This window comes from Pteronotus mesoamericanus, unplaced genomic scaffold (assembly GCF_021234165.1).
Source record: "Pteronotus mesoamericanus isolate MK-2021 breed Mesoamerican mustached bat unplaced genomic scaffold, CSHL_Meso_final scaffold_54, whole genome shotgun sequence".
NCBI classification, from domain to species: domain Eukaryota; kingdom Metazoa; phylum Chordata; class Mammalia; order Chiroptera; family Mormoopidae; genus Pteronotus; species Pteronotus mesoamericanus.
Genome location: NW_026555321.1, coordinates 53,108,919 through 53,123,972, shown reverse-complemented (window position 1 = coordinate 53,123,972; position 15,054 = coordinate 53,108,919). Strand labels below are relative to the sequence as shown.

Sequence of the window (15,054 nt, the reverse complement as noted above, 5' to 3'; positions counted from 1 at the left end):
TAATAAGAGAGAGCCTCATATCCATGAAATGTAGCACAGATGGTTGAGGGTCCCAAGAGGAAGCATCCTCCACAGATGGGAAGAATAGATAAAGGTTCTTGAAGGAGGTGATATTTAAGCTGTTTTTGAAAATTAGAGTGAGGCCAGCTAGGGAAATAGGGCACAGATGATATTCTAAGTCAGATGTATAAACAAGGGAGGCTATGACAGAGAACCTGATAGGAAATACAGAGATCAGAATTCCTAACTCTGAAATGGTCTACATTAATAATCATAATGTACATTCATATAGTTCTTCATAATTTTCTAAGTGCTTTCACAGACATTCTCAATCGGTTCCAAAAACAATCTTTTGGGTATACATATTTGATAATATTTACAAATGTGGAAACTTCACTTAGAAGATATAAGTAAGTGATTTGCCCACAGGAAAGAGCTTATGAGACAGGTTTCAGCCTTCTAATACCCAACTCAGTGGTTTTTGTACTCCTTTCCAGCTGCCTCCACTTGGAATCAGCTGCCATGATACAAAGTGCCCTGTACAATATGAACTAAAGGAATAGCAAAGAGAGAGAGAACAAGATAGAGGAGCAACTCCTGAGATTCTCTAAAAAAAAATGTCGTTGATCACTGATCCTGGAGTTTTCCACCTGAGTTCTGGAAAGCATATTAGAATTAAAATAGCAATGGAAGAGACTTAAATTTTACAAATTAATATAGCAAAGTTTTGCCAATTTGAACCTGATTTGGGGAGCAGCTTAGGGGAGAAGATATTAGGGATTAATATCTTAATTTTTATGCTGCTATTTTACTTGTGTGTAAATTAAATGCTTTCTTTAACTAGTATTAACATGCTCAATAATATACTACAGTATTTTTTTTTACAAATATCAAAGATGTGATTACAAGCTTAACACACAAGTAAGGAATATTTATTGTGTTTTTGCCAACCCGGAAACCATTTCTTCTTTTCCTGATAACAGCATCCCCAAAATTTTTCTTCTTTGGATAGTAGTGTTTGTGGAGCCACGAGCCAAGGTGTCCCACCCTCCCCAGGCCATCCAAGCTAAGATGACCAATAGTATCCTCTGGAGTTTCTCATTAAACCAAGACATTTGAAGATTGAAATGGTGGGGGTTTATCTGTCTTTGTCAGGCATGTGGAAGACACCTCCCCTAGTTCCTGCTAACTAGATTTCTGAAGCCCCGCTGTTCTTCTATCAAAATTCATTCAGAAACAATCTACTTTTACTATAATTGAAAAATAAAATTTAATAAAAATAAAAACAAAAGAAAGAAGGCAAAAATCCAGGCTCTGGCTGGGTAGCTAAGTTAGAGTATCATCCCAATGCACCAAGGTTGCAGGTTCAGTCCCCAGTCAGGGCACAAACAGAAATCAACCAATGAATGCAGTAATTAGTGGAACAACAAACTGAGGTCTGTTACCTCTTTCCCTCTCCCTCTCTCTCTCCCTCTCTCTCTCTCTCCTCTCTTTAAAATTAATAATTAAAAAAGAAGAAAGAAATAACTCACTTTCACCATTGCTATTATGACCTCTCTAGCTCACACTGCCATTTTCTCTTTCTGGGTTTCCACAGTAACTTCCTAAATGTCTCCCTGTTTCCACTTCTGCCTCCAGAAAATCTATTCTCCTCATGCAGTCAGAGAGACCTTTTTAAGACACAAATCATTTTATTCCTTTTTCATTCTTTTGCAGTGGCTTCCAGTTGCATTTTAATTTAGCATAAAATACGAACTCCTTACACTATCTGACCCCTACCTGTCTCCCCAGATCTGTTTCCTGTCACTCTCACTCTCACTCATTAACCTCCAATCGCACTAAAAAAGGAGAGGGGAGGTGGGGAGGAAGATGGGGAAAGGTCATCCTGGGAAACTATAAATTATTTCAGCAATCAATTGGCACTTGACACATGAAAATGCATTACCATTCATTTAATACATTAGTTTAAAACCCCTCTTTATCTCTTCTAGGCATGGGAATAACAAAATAAATGAGACAGACACAGCGTCTGATCTTACTTTGCTTGTATTCTAGTGGAGAATAATCAAGTTGAGGGTATTGAACAGAATCCGTCATAGGGGATTCAGGAAGATGGTAGCCATGTAGGTGAGAGTTGAGCCCACTTTCCCATGCACCCAACTGGGACACCTAGCTGATCTTGTGAAGGACAGACTGAACAGCAACAGAACCCCAGCTGATATGAAGTTTGAAAGCCAAAGTGTGCAGAGGACACTTCAAAATGGGCGGTAAGGTAGTTTTGTAGGCTGATGGGAAGATCCCTGGACTGTGCACCAGAGACTGAGGCTGCCACAGGAGCACTGGAAGAGAGCCAGGTCAGTGATAGCAGCCTAGAGGCTCCCTCCACGCCCAGGTAGGGAAGTCCCAGACCTGCACCAGGAGACACCTGGATGTGTAAAGTCTCCAGGGGGATAAAAAGACAGCAAGTGACACACAGCCAGCAGGGTGCCAGATAAGTGCTGGCTGGGAGAGTGCCAGAGAATATGGGGAGCCAGGTGACACCTGGAGCTAGGAGAAGAGATGGGCCTCAACTGGCTGTGACCCAGATAGACTCTGGACTGGCCAAAGAGTTGGACTATGTGGAAAGCCCAGCAGTGGTTAGGAGTGGCAGCAGTAACCAAGGGAACTTTTTTCAAAAGGGGAACTGAGCTGCTGTGCAGGGACATTGAACCAGACCAGTGAAGAGGGAAGAATGTGGGCATGATTTGCTTCCACTCAGGGTGCCTCATGGATTCATCAAAGAGGGGCAGCAGGGGCTCAGAGAGGCAGCAGCACCCAAAGAGAATTTTTTCAAAAGGGGAACTGAGACCTAATGCAGGGACCTCGCACCAGCCAGGCCAACAAAGAAGGAGCAGTGTGGGCATGATTAGCTCCCACTCAGTGCACCTCACAGACTGATCAAGAGGGTGCAAAATGAGGTGGATTATCGATGCCACCATGGCATAAATGCTCAGAGTGGACAGTGCAGGCTGCACAGTGCTCTGAGGGTGTTGCCTGGAAATTGGGCACCTGTGATTATTATAGCCCAGTCTGAGCCTCCATCCTAGCAGAACCAAAGAAAAGGAAAAAACAGAGCCCAGCCCCCTTCGGTCTGCAGGATCTGGAAAGACCTGCAATACCAGCCTGGCAGGTTTAGAATCAGCAGGAGGCTTCCCCCGCCACCCCCCCACCACCCCAAGAGTAAGACAGTAAGACCTGGAGCTCTGAGAAAACCAGAGACAGATCCAGAAAGGAGTCAGAAAGTGAACATCAACAACTGAGACAACTTTCACTTTGCTCTCCTTCAGAATTTGCATGGTTTTTTAAAAATTTCTCTTCTTTCTGTTTACTTAATTTTTTGTATTGTTTGTTTATTTGTTTATATTTTTTGGTTTTTTAGTCTCCCTTTCATATTGCATTTTAATTTTTCTTCTTTCACTTCACTCATATTCCAAATAATACACTACTCTTGGTCTTTTACTCTTTATTCTTTTTATTCAAATTATATATTTCTTATATACTATTGTTATTCCAAGTCCCACACAGCAAACTTCCCCTGGTCTTAATCCATTTTGCCATCTTCCTGAGCTTTATTACTGTGTGGTTAACTTTATTTTTCTCTCACACTATGCCAATTTCTATCCCTTACTCTCACTATTTCTCCTCCATCTAACCTCGCATAAGCACTGTTCTTTCTTAAATCAGCTCACATTCTTTTTCCCCTCTAATAAGAGTCTTACTTCTTTTCCACCTTTTATAAATAGTGGCTAGTTAGGTGGAAACACCATGGTTATTGCTGTACTTCTTCAAAGGATTTCTTACTTGTTCACTATTTGTTTGTAGTTTAAATCCCAGAGAATACCCTCCTGCTATCTTACTCCATTTTGTCTTCCCCCTGCCCCTGATCAGTTGAGTGAGGAATTTTATTTCATTGTTTCCTCTCTTTCTTTTTTTTTTTCTTTTTTCCCCCTCTGTCAACCTGGGCTTTACTCCTTACTCTTATTAGTTTGCTTCCCCCATTCTCTCAAAATCATTTTTCTTTACCGTAGACATCTCATATTCACTTTTTGCTTTTCTACAATATTCTTATTCCTGTTTCACCTTTATTAAACTTCATTCAGCTATCATCGTTATTTACACTGCTGTGGTTTTTCAGCAATTTTGTTCCCGTTGGTCCAGTACATTTTCTATGTTATTTCAAACCTCATAGTATACTCTTCCCTCTTCTTACTCCATTGTTCCCATCACCCTTTCATGTTTTACTTATGTTGTAAATTTGCTCTCTCCTTTTCTTCATCTTTGTTCTATCCCAACTCTTATCAATTATCCTCCCTCTTATCACTCAAAAACATTTATCCCTGTTTTATTTATCTCATATTCCTTTTGTCATATCTTATAATATTTGTAATCTCTCTTCACTTTTATTAACCTTTGCTCAATTGTGGTCGAGATTCCTGATGTAGTGGAGGTTTCTTTTTGTTGGCATAGGTTTGGTTGTCTGGTAATAATTCTTTGTTAACCAACATCTGTACAACAGCATACAAGACAAGGTGGGAGTTATGACTACCAGTAAACCCGCTGGAGGGGAAAACCCACCAACAAAGGAGCCACCAACAGGTAAAGCCCAAGTAAAAGAGAGCCCACACAAACAGAAGATAGGGCAGCCCTAGAGCATCCAGACAAGAGATCAAAGAGACTGCACCACTGAGTCTCACAGAACCCTACGACAGAAGTTCGCCCTATGAACACAGCTGGCAAAGCAGAGCATCTGGAATCACAGAAACAAGCAAAGAGAGTCATTTAAAATAGGGAGACAAAGAAAGAGTCCACAATTGAAAGGAATGGAAGATTCCCCAATAAAAGAGCTAAATGAAGTGTAGGCAAACAAACTTGCAGATATAGTATTCAAAAGAATGATTATAAGGATGCTCAAAGAACTCAGTGACAAGTATCAGGAACTGAGTGGGAAATACAACAGCATGAAAAATGGAAATAGAAACTTTAAATAAGAACCAGGAAGAAATAAAGAATACAATATCTGAAATTAAAAATACACTAGAAGGACTTACAAGCAGGCTGTATAAAGCAGAGGACCAAATTAGTGACCTGGAAGACAAGGTAGAAGGAAATACCCAGGTAGGGCAGCTTCATAAAAAAAGATTAAAAAAATATGAGGATAGCTTAAGGGAACTGCAGGACATCATGAAACACAGCAACATTCAAATCATAGGGATACCAGAAGAAGAAGAAAAGGAGCAAGAGATAGAAAACCTGTGTGAAAAAAATAATGACAGAAAGCTTCCCTAACATGGAGAGGGGAAAAGCTATGCAAGTTCAGGAAACACAGAGGGTCCCAATCAAGATGAATCCAAAGAGACTTACTCCAAGACACATCATAATTAAAAGGTCAAATCTAAAAGACAAAGAGAAAATCTTAAAGGCAGCAAGGGAGAAACATAGGAAGTAACACACAAAGGAGCTCTGATAAGTCCAGCAGCTGATTTCTCAACAGAAACACTGCAAGCCAGAAGGGAATGGCAAGAAATATTCCAAGTGATGAAAAGCAAAGGACTGCAACCAAGACTACTCTACCCAGCAAAGCTGTCAATTGAAATGGAAGGCAAAATAAGGAGTTTCCTAGGCAAAAGAAGGTTAAAAGAATATACCTCTACAAAACCAGCACCACAAGATATGCCGAAGGGGTCACTTTAAGAAGAGGAAGAAAAAGAGAGAGAGGGAGAGAGGAACACAAGTATAAAGAGAAAAAATGAGTAAGTACCTATCAATAATAACTTTAAATATAAATGGATTAAATGCTCCAGTCAAAAGATATAGGGTAGCTGAGTGGATAAGAAAACATGACCTACACATATGCTGCTTACAACAGACCTAGCACAGAACAAAAGATCTACACAGAAGCACAGAACAAAAGATCTACACAGATTGACAGTGAAGAGTTGGAAAAAAATATTGCAAGAAAATGGACAGGAAAAAAAAGCCAGGGTAGCAATACTTATATCAGACAAATAGACTTCAAAATAAAGGCCATAAAAAGAGACACAGAAGGACACTTCATAATACTCAAAGGAAGAATCCATCAAGAAGAAATAAACATTGTAAACATATATGCACCCAACATAGGAGCACCCAAATATATAAGGAAATTCTTGGAGGGCTTCAGCAAAGATATAGACAGCAACACACTGATAGTAGGGGATTTTAATACCCACTGTCAACATTGGATAGATCTTCCAAACAAAACATCAACAAGGATATTGTGGAACTGAACCACACGTTAGATCAAATATGGACTTAACTGATATATGTAGAACCTTTCATCCCAAAGAAGCAAAGTACACATTCTTTTCAAATGCACGTGGGACATTTTCAAAGATAGACCACATGATAGGACACAAAACAAGGCTGAACAAATTCAAGAAAATTGAAATCATAACAAGCTTTTTCCTCAGATCACAAGGGCTTGAAACTTGAAACCAACCTCAAGGAAAAAACTCAAAAACATTCAAACTCAGAGAGACTGAATAGCATGCTATTAAACAATGAATAGGTCAATAGTGAGATCAAAGAAGAAATCAAAAAGTTGCTAGAAACAAATAAAAATGAACACACAACAGTCCAAAACCCATTGGACACAGCGAAGGCAGTCCTGAGCGGGAAGTTCATAGCAATACAGGCCTACCTCAAAAAGATAGAAACATTTCAAATAAACAGCCTAATCCTACAACTTCAAGAATTGGAGAAACAACAACAAACAAAGCCCACAGCGAGTAGAAGAAAGCAAATAATCAAGATCAGAGCGGAAATGAATGACATAGAGACGAAAAGAACAATGGAAAGGATCAATAAATCCAGGAGCTGGTTCTTTGAAAAGATAAACAAAATCGACAAGCCTTTAAGCAGACACAACAAGAAAAAAAGGAAAAGGACCCAAATAAATAATATCAGAAATGACAGAGGAGAAATAACAACTGATACCACAGAAATACAAAGGATTATAAGAAATTACTATGAACAATTATATGCCAAGAAATTGGAAAACCTCAATGAAAGGGACAATTTTCTAGAAAAATATAACCTTTCAACACTGAATGAAGAAGTAGAAAGCCTGAACAGACTGATAACATCTGGGGAAATTGATGCAGTAATCAAGAAACTCCCGGCACACAAAAACCCTGGGCTGGACAGTTTCACAAGAGAATTTTACAAAACATTTAAGGAAGAGCTAACCCTTGTCCTTCTCAGGCTATTCCAAAAAATCCAAGAGGAGGGAAGACTCCCAGACTCTTTTTATGAGGCCAGCATCATCCTAATCCCCCAAACAGATAAAGACAACAAAGAAAGAAAACTACTGGCCAATATCGCTGATGAACATAGATGCTAAAATCCTCAACAAAATATTGGCAAACCACATCCAGCAATACATTAAAAAGATCACACACCATGATCAAGTGAGATTCATCCCAGAGATGCAAGGATGGTTTAATATTTGCAAATCCATAAGTGTAACATATTGCATAAAAATCACATGACCATATGAATATATGCAGAAAAAGCTTTGATAAGGCACCGCATCCATTTATGATAAAAAAACAAACAAACTCAGCAATGTGGGAATATAGGGGATATTCTTCACCATAATAAAGGTCATATATGAAAAACCTACAGCCAACGTTATACTCCAAGGACAAAAACTAAAAGCACTCCCATTGAGATTAGGAAGAATACAAGGTTGTCTGCTTTTACCACTTCTCTTCAACACAGTATTAGAAGTCCTAGCCACAGTGATCAGACAAGAAAAAGAAATAAAAGGCATCCAAATTGGAAAGGAAGAAGTGAACCTGATTGTTTGCAGATGGCATGGTAGTGTACATAGAAAACCCCAAAGACTCCACCAAAAAACTACTCGACCTAATAAGTGAATTTGCAAAGCAGCACAACACAAAGTCAATATTCAGAAATTGAAGGCATTTTTGTACACCAACAATGAAATATCAGAAGCAGAAATCAGGAAATAAATCCCATTTGCTATAGCAACAAGAAAAATAAGGTACCTAGGAATAAACTTAACCAAAGAGGTAAAAGACTTATACACAGAAAACTACACAACACTGAAGAAATAAATTAAATGGAAGCATATACCATGTTCATGGATTGGAAGAATTAACACCATCAAAATGCCCATACTACACAAAGCAATTTATAGATTCAACGCAATCCCTATCAAAATACCAATGATGTATTTCACAGATGTAAAACAAACATTTCAAAAATTTATATGGAACCATAAACAACCATGAATAGCCTCAGCAATTTTGAGAAAGAAAAACAAAGTAGGAAGGATCACAATACCTGATATCAAACTATATTACAAGGCTGCTGTAATCAAAACTGTCTGGTACTGGCATAAGAACAGACACATAGATCAAGGGAACAGAATAGAGAACCCAGAATAAATGCATGTCTTTATTGTCAATATTTGACAAAGTGGGCAGGGGCATAAAATGGAGTAAAAATAGCCTCTTTCACAAGTAGTGTTGGGAGATCTGGACAGCTACATGCAAAAAAATGAAACTAGATCACCAACTTACACTACACACCAAAAATAAACTCAAGATGGTTAAAAGAGTTAAGTACAAGTCACAACACCATAAAAATCCTAGAGGAGAACATAGGCAGGAAACTCTCAGATATTCCATGCAGCAATATTTTCACCGATATGTCCCACAGATCAAGGGACATAAAGGAAAGAATAAACAAATGGGACTTCATCAAATTAAAAAGCTTCTGCATGGCTAAAGAAAAGATCAGCAAAATGAAAAGGGAACCAAGCACATGAGAAAATATATTTGCCAATGCTACCTTGGACAGGGTTTGATCTCCAAAATATATAAAGAACTTACATGATTCCACTCTAGGAAGACAAACAATCCAATTGAAAAATGGGCAAAGGACCTGAACAGACACTTCTCCAAGGAGGACATACACAGGGCCCAGAGACATATGAAAGGATGCTCATCATCACTAGCCATCAGAGAAATGCAAATTAAAACCACGAGATACCACTTCACACCAGTCAGAATGGCCAGCATAAACAAATCAACAAACAAGTGCTGGTGAGACTGTGGAAAAAAGGTAACCCTAGTACACTGTTGGTGGGAATGCAGACTGGTGTAGCCACTGTGGAAAACAGTATGAACTTTCCTCAAAAAATAAAAAATGGAACTGCCTTTTGACCAGGCAATTCTACTGCTGGGATTATACCCTAAGAACCCCAAAACACTAATTCAAAATAACCTATGCACCCCAATGTTCATGGCAACACGACTTACAATAGCTAAGTGTTGGAAGCAGCCTAAATGTCCATCAGTAAATGAGTGGATCAAAAAACTGTGGTACTTTTATGCAATGGAATACTGCACAGCAGAAAGATAGAAGGAATTCCTGCCTTTTGTGACAGCATGGATGGAACTGGAGAGCATTATGCTAAGTGAAATAAACCAGGTGGTAAAAAACAAATACCATATGATCTCATGTATAAGTGCAACCTAATCAACAAAACAAACAAGTAAGAAAAATATTACCAGAGACATTGATTAGAGAACAAACTAACAGTAACCAGAGGGGTCAGAGGAGGGGATAATAGGAGAAAGAAGAAGGGTTGTCAAGGAACATGTATAAAAGCCATGGACAAGGCCAACTGGAAGGTAGGATTGAGCGTTGGAAGTCAGGGTGGGTGGGATGGGGGAGAGAGTGGGGGGAAATAGGGACAACTGTACTTGAATAAGAATTAAAAATAATAATAATAATAAACTTTAAAAAGAAAAATATCACAGGCTAAAGCAGCTCTCAGATATTGCTAAAGACAGTGCTAAGATGCTTTAGTGAGTTGCAGAACTATTTAGATAAGTATACATCCTACCAAAATCACTACAGAGGAGAACAGGCTCATTGGATTTACAAACTATTGTACTCACTTTTAAAAACCATGTTTCAGGGTCTCTGCTTCTCCTGTTCAGCAGACAGCCATGTTTTCCTGAGCAGTGCCAGCTGCAAACCTGAGACACAATGGTGAAGGTCAAAGTGAATGAATTTTGCCTATTGGACGCCTGGTTACCAGGGCTGCTTTTAACTCTGCAAAGTTGATATTGTTGCCATCAATGACCCCTTCATTGACCTCAACTACATGGTCTACATGTTCCAGTATGATTCTACTGATGGCAAGTTCAAAGGCACAGTCAAGGCTGAGAATAGGAAGTTTGTCATCAATGTAAAACCCATCTCCATCTTCCAGGACCAAGATCCCACACACATCAACGGAGACAATGCTGGTGCTGAATATATTGTGGAGTCCACTAGTGTTTTCACTATCTTGGAGAAGGCTGGTGCTCATGTGAAGGGTGGAGCCAAAAGGGTCATCATCTCTGCCCCTTCTGTGGATGCCCCCATGTTTGTGATGGGTGTAAACCATGACAAATATGACAACTCATTAAAGGCTCTCAGCAATGCTTCCTGCACCACCAACTGCTTGGCCCCCCTGGCCAAGGTCATCCATGACAATTTTGGCATTGTGGAGGGACTCATGACCACAGTCCACGCCATCATGGCCACCCGTCAGACTGTGGGTGGCCCCGCGGGGAAGCTGTGGCAAGATAGTCGAGGAGCTGCCCAGAGCATCATTCCTGCTTTTACTGGCACTGCCAAGGCTGTGGACAAGGTCATCCCTGAGCTGAATGGGAAGCTCACTAGCATGGTCTCCTGTGTCAGTTGTAGATATGCCCTGCTGCCTGGAGAAAGGTCAAGAAGGCCCTCAAGAGCATTGTAGGCTATACTGAGAACCAGGTTGTCTCCTGCAACTTTAACAGTGACACCCACTCCTCCACCTTCGATGCTGGGACTGGCATTGCCATTAATGACCACTTTGTCAAGTTCATTGTCTGGTGTAACAATGAATGTGGCTACAGCAACAGAATCGTAGACCTGATGGCCCACATAACCTCCAAAGAGTAAGAGGCCCCAGCAAGAGGAAGAGAGGCCCTCAGCTGCTGGGGAGTCCTTATCCTTGCCCCAAATCAATCTCCAACAGGAAGAATCTCCTGATCTCCACCATTTCCATCCCAAACTCCCTGAAGAAAGGGAGGGGCTTAGGGAGCCCTACCTTGTCATACACCATCAGTAAAGTTCACTCTACATAAATAAATAAATGAATAAATAAATACAACCATTTGTAGTCATGTTTCCTCCACAGGTATAGGTGATGGCATTATATTAGTAGGAAGAAATCATTCCTGGAGAAATAGTGCTGCCTTGAAATTACAGAACATATTCCAAGTCATAAATGCTAACATTTGAAAGACAAATTAATTGCTCTCATCTTTAGAAAAAGGGAAACTGAGGAAAGCATTTTAAGACTGCACCATGAATCTAGGGTCAAAATGATTAATTACGTGATCTAACAGGTTTCTGCAAAGTGAGAATCTCACGTACATAACAGGAAAGGTAGGAACAACCTTAAAAGAAAAAGTTACAGCATTAAACAAACACTGCATGTTAAGAGTGCTTATCTAACTGATGATTTCAATTTTTTCTTTCTGTTTATCTATAGTTTCTATTTTTCTATAATAAACATTTATGATTTATATAATTGAAATCAAATTATTTTAAAGAGAGAAAAGAATTAACTAATTTCCAATGCCCATATTTTTCAGCCCTTTCTTTGGAAAGGCACCAGAGAGGAGGCTTGCTTGTACCTCAGTAAGATTTGAAATTCTGGAGGCACTAAACATGGTTTCAGGTTATGCATCTAAAGTTTCTTGAAGCTCTGGCCTTTTCTCCAATGTCCTAATGCTTCTTGAGTAACAGAACTGTGATATCTAAATTTCTCCTTGCATTTCAGTCAACTGAAGTTCCCTTTGTCTGTATGGTCAGGTGTGGGTGCCTCCAAGGTTGAGGTTCTTTTTCCACTCATGACAGCCGTACATTTTTTTCTAGCTTCACTTTTTGTTTAAAACGCTATTTATATGTTGAGGTGAAATGTGCATGCTGGGAAATGCCTAGATCTTAGGTGTACAAATAGATGACTTGTAACAAATGTATTCACCTATATAACCAATATTCCAATCAAGATACAGGTGTCACCCCAAAAAGTTTCCCAATGCCATATTTCCAGTCAGTCCCCACCCTCTAGAAGCAAGTGCTTTTTTTATTTCTATCACCATGGTTTTCCTTTGCTTGTTCTTGATCTTCACTTATGTAGAATCTTACTGCATGTATCCTTTTGTGTCTGGCTTCTTTCATTCAACCTACTGTACTTGAAATCTGCTCATGTTGCTGTGTGTACCAGTAGTTCATTTTTATTGTTGAGTAGTCTCCCTTGATTGGCCACAATTCTTTTACACATTCTTTTACACATTCTTTTGTTGAGGTACTTAATCATCAACTTTTAAAAAGCAGCTTTTTATTTTGTGAGATAATTCAGAAATAATAGAATCTCAAATGATAAATACTAGTTGGGACATCTTTACCATCTAATTATTTGCTTCTAATATTTTCTGTTCATCATTTTTCAAGTATTTTTAAAATTGTAGTAAAAATCATTTAACATAAAATTCATCATCTTAACCATTTTAAAGCATACAATTCAGTAGTATTAAGTATATTAACATTGTTGTCTGATGGATCCCCAGAACTTTTTCATCTTTCAAAACTAGAACTCTATACCCACCAAAAAACTCCCCATTTCTCCCTCCCCTCATCCCCTGAAAACCACCATTCTACCTTCTGACTCTGAATCTTACTGCAGAGGGAAGATACAGTATCGTTTTGTAATTGGTTTATTTCACTTCTCATAATGTCCTCAAGTTTCATTCATGTTGTAGCATGTGAAAGGATTTCCTTTTTTAAAGAAGCTGAATAATATTCCATTGAGTATGCATACCACATTGTGCTTAACTATTTATTTGATGATGAATATTTGAGTTGCTTCCATCTCTTGGCTATTGTGAATAATGCTGCCATGAACATGGAAGTATAAATATCTCTTTGAGATCCTACTTTCAGTAAGTTTGGACATAAACACAGAACTGGAATTGCCAGATCATATGGTACTTCAAGTTTTAATGTTTTGAGAAACTGACAGCCTTTTTTCCATCGTGGCTTGTACCATTTTACATGCCCACCAACAGCGCTTTAAATATCTTTTGAAGAAATCAAATATTATATAGTTACATTTGAGGTCCTAGTTTAGCTTTTCCCTTTGCTCCCCTCTTTCTCTGCCAAGAGGGGGCCACTATCCTGAATGTGGTGCTTCTCTTGCCCATTAATGTTTTATATTACTTTGTTGACTTTCTGCATTTACTACCATGGATAAGATGTCTACTGTCATTCTGATTTTTTGCTATTCTCTCAATAATGGCTTTTCTCTCTCTGATAGTTTCTTGAAGTTCTACAGTTTTACTACAAGTTGTCTAAGCATGGCCAGGTACAGATATTTTCAAATTACAAATGGTTTTAAATGTTGTTAAACTTATTTTGCACAGTATTCAGAAAACGCATTCATTCTGAGGCCCTACGTCATTCTTCAATTCTGGAAAATTAGTAATAATTTCTCTTCAAATATTGCTTCTTCACCATTCTCTCCACTCTCTTATTCTGGAATTTCTATTCAGCAAATGTGAGAGCCTTAGAATCATTCTCTACCTCAATTGCCCTTTCAGCCTTTTGGCTCCCCACCGCATTCTGAACATCTCAGTGCTATGTTCCAATGTAAAAATGCACTCTTTATCCAGCTAGGGTTCATCCCATTCACACATATTTTATTTCTGTAACTATATTATTTATTTCCAAGATTCTTAATTTACTTTTTACATTTATCTATTTAATTATGTATAACTTCTTCAAAATTTTTTTTCTATTATAGTTGACATACAATGTTCTATTAGTTGCAGGTGTACAACATATAATTACTTCTCAAATAGAAGTTATACTTAATTATTCTGAACATCTTAAATAGTTAAAGTCTATCAAAATCTATAAATTAATCTGTAGTGAACAAATATTCAAAATACTGATTTTGCTGGTTATGATTTTTTTCCCACATAATTTGCCTCCCTGATACATTTACTCATTGTCTTCTCCTTAAAAAATATATTGTCTTAATTCTTACATTTTTACTTAAAGATAGTAAAATAGAGGGACATGCTAGCCTCCCCATGATAATACCCATGAGGATATTACCTATATATTAACACACACTGAGAATATGGTTTCAGGTTTTTCTGATTATAAAATTATATACACTGGTAAAATATTCAAAAAAAACTTGGAAATGTTTTTCCAAAGAAGAAACCAAAATCTGTTTCATATTGATATAAATACTATATGTCTCTATCAATATCTGTTTTATGCTGATAGAGATGCTATATCTATATAAATATAGATATCATTGATATAAATATATGATTATGGTATCAAAGGACTCTGCTGATATGAAAAGCTGCTAAGCTGAGAGCGACAGAAAATCATTAAGAGAAAGAGCATCTGTGTGCCAGATGAGGCTAATTACACATCAACATTCCAAGTTGTGGATCAAATGCAGTTTGAGCAGCTGAGAGAGATGTGCCCACTCCGCACACTGATTTAGAGGATGGGCATTCACTGAAGGAGTACTGCTTACAAGTGTTTCAAAATCTGCTTCGTCATCCCAAACATTTGGTCATATTAAAACAAATGGAACTCCTCAGAATAGAATTTGAATCTGAAAGCTCGCTAGCAACAATTCAGATCATTTTCTGGAAGAGCTTCTTATTTATGAGCAAACGGTGATTTTCTATTTTTTTAAATAAACAATTCCATCTAAAAGTGTCAGAGTTGCTTTCTGTAAAAGTGACAAGATTTTTTAAAAGCCCTTTTTTTAATGTCATTAATATAATGGTTTCTATTGTAGAAGTGGTTTATAAAATGTATTACATTTTACAATTGCCTTAGTTTTTCTTCAGATATTTCTGTGGTTATCCATGA

At 38.1% G+C, this 15,054-nt stretch overlaps 1 pseudogene; it reads left to right on the top strand.

The window, feature by feature from the left end:
• Window positions 1-10,104: 10,104 nt before the first annotated feature.
• On the top strand, window positions 10,105-11,046 carry LOC129088404 (glyceraldehyde-3-phosphate dehydrogenase-like; annotated as a pseudogene).
• Window positions 11,047-15,054: the final 4,008 nt, after the last annotated feature.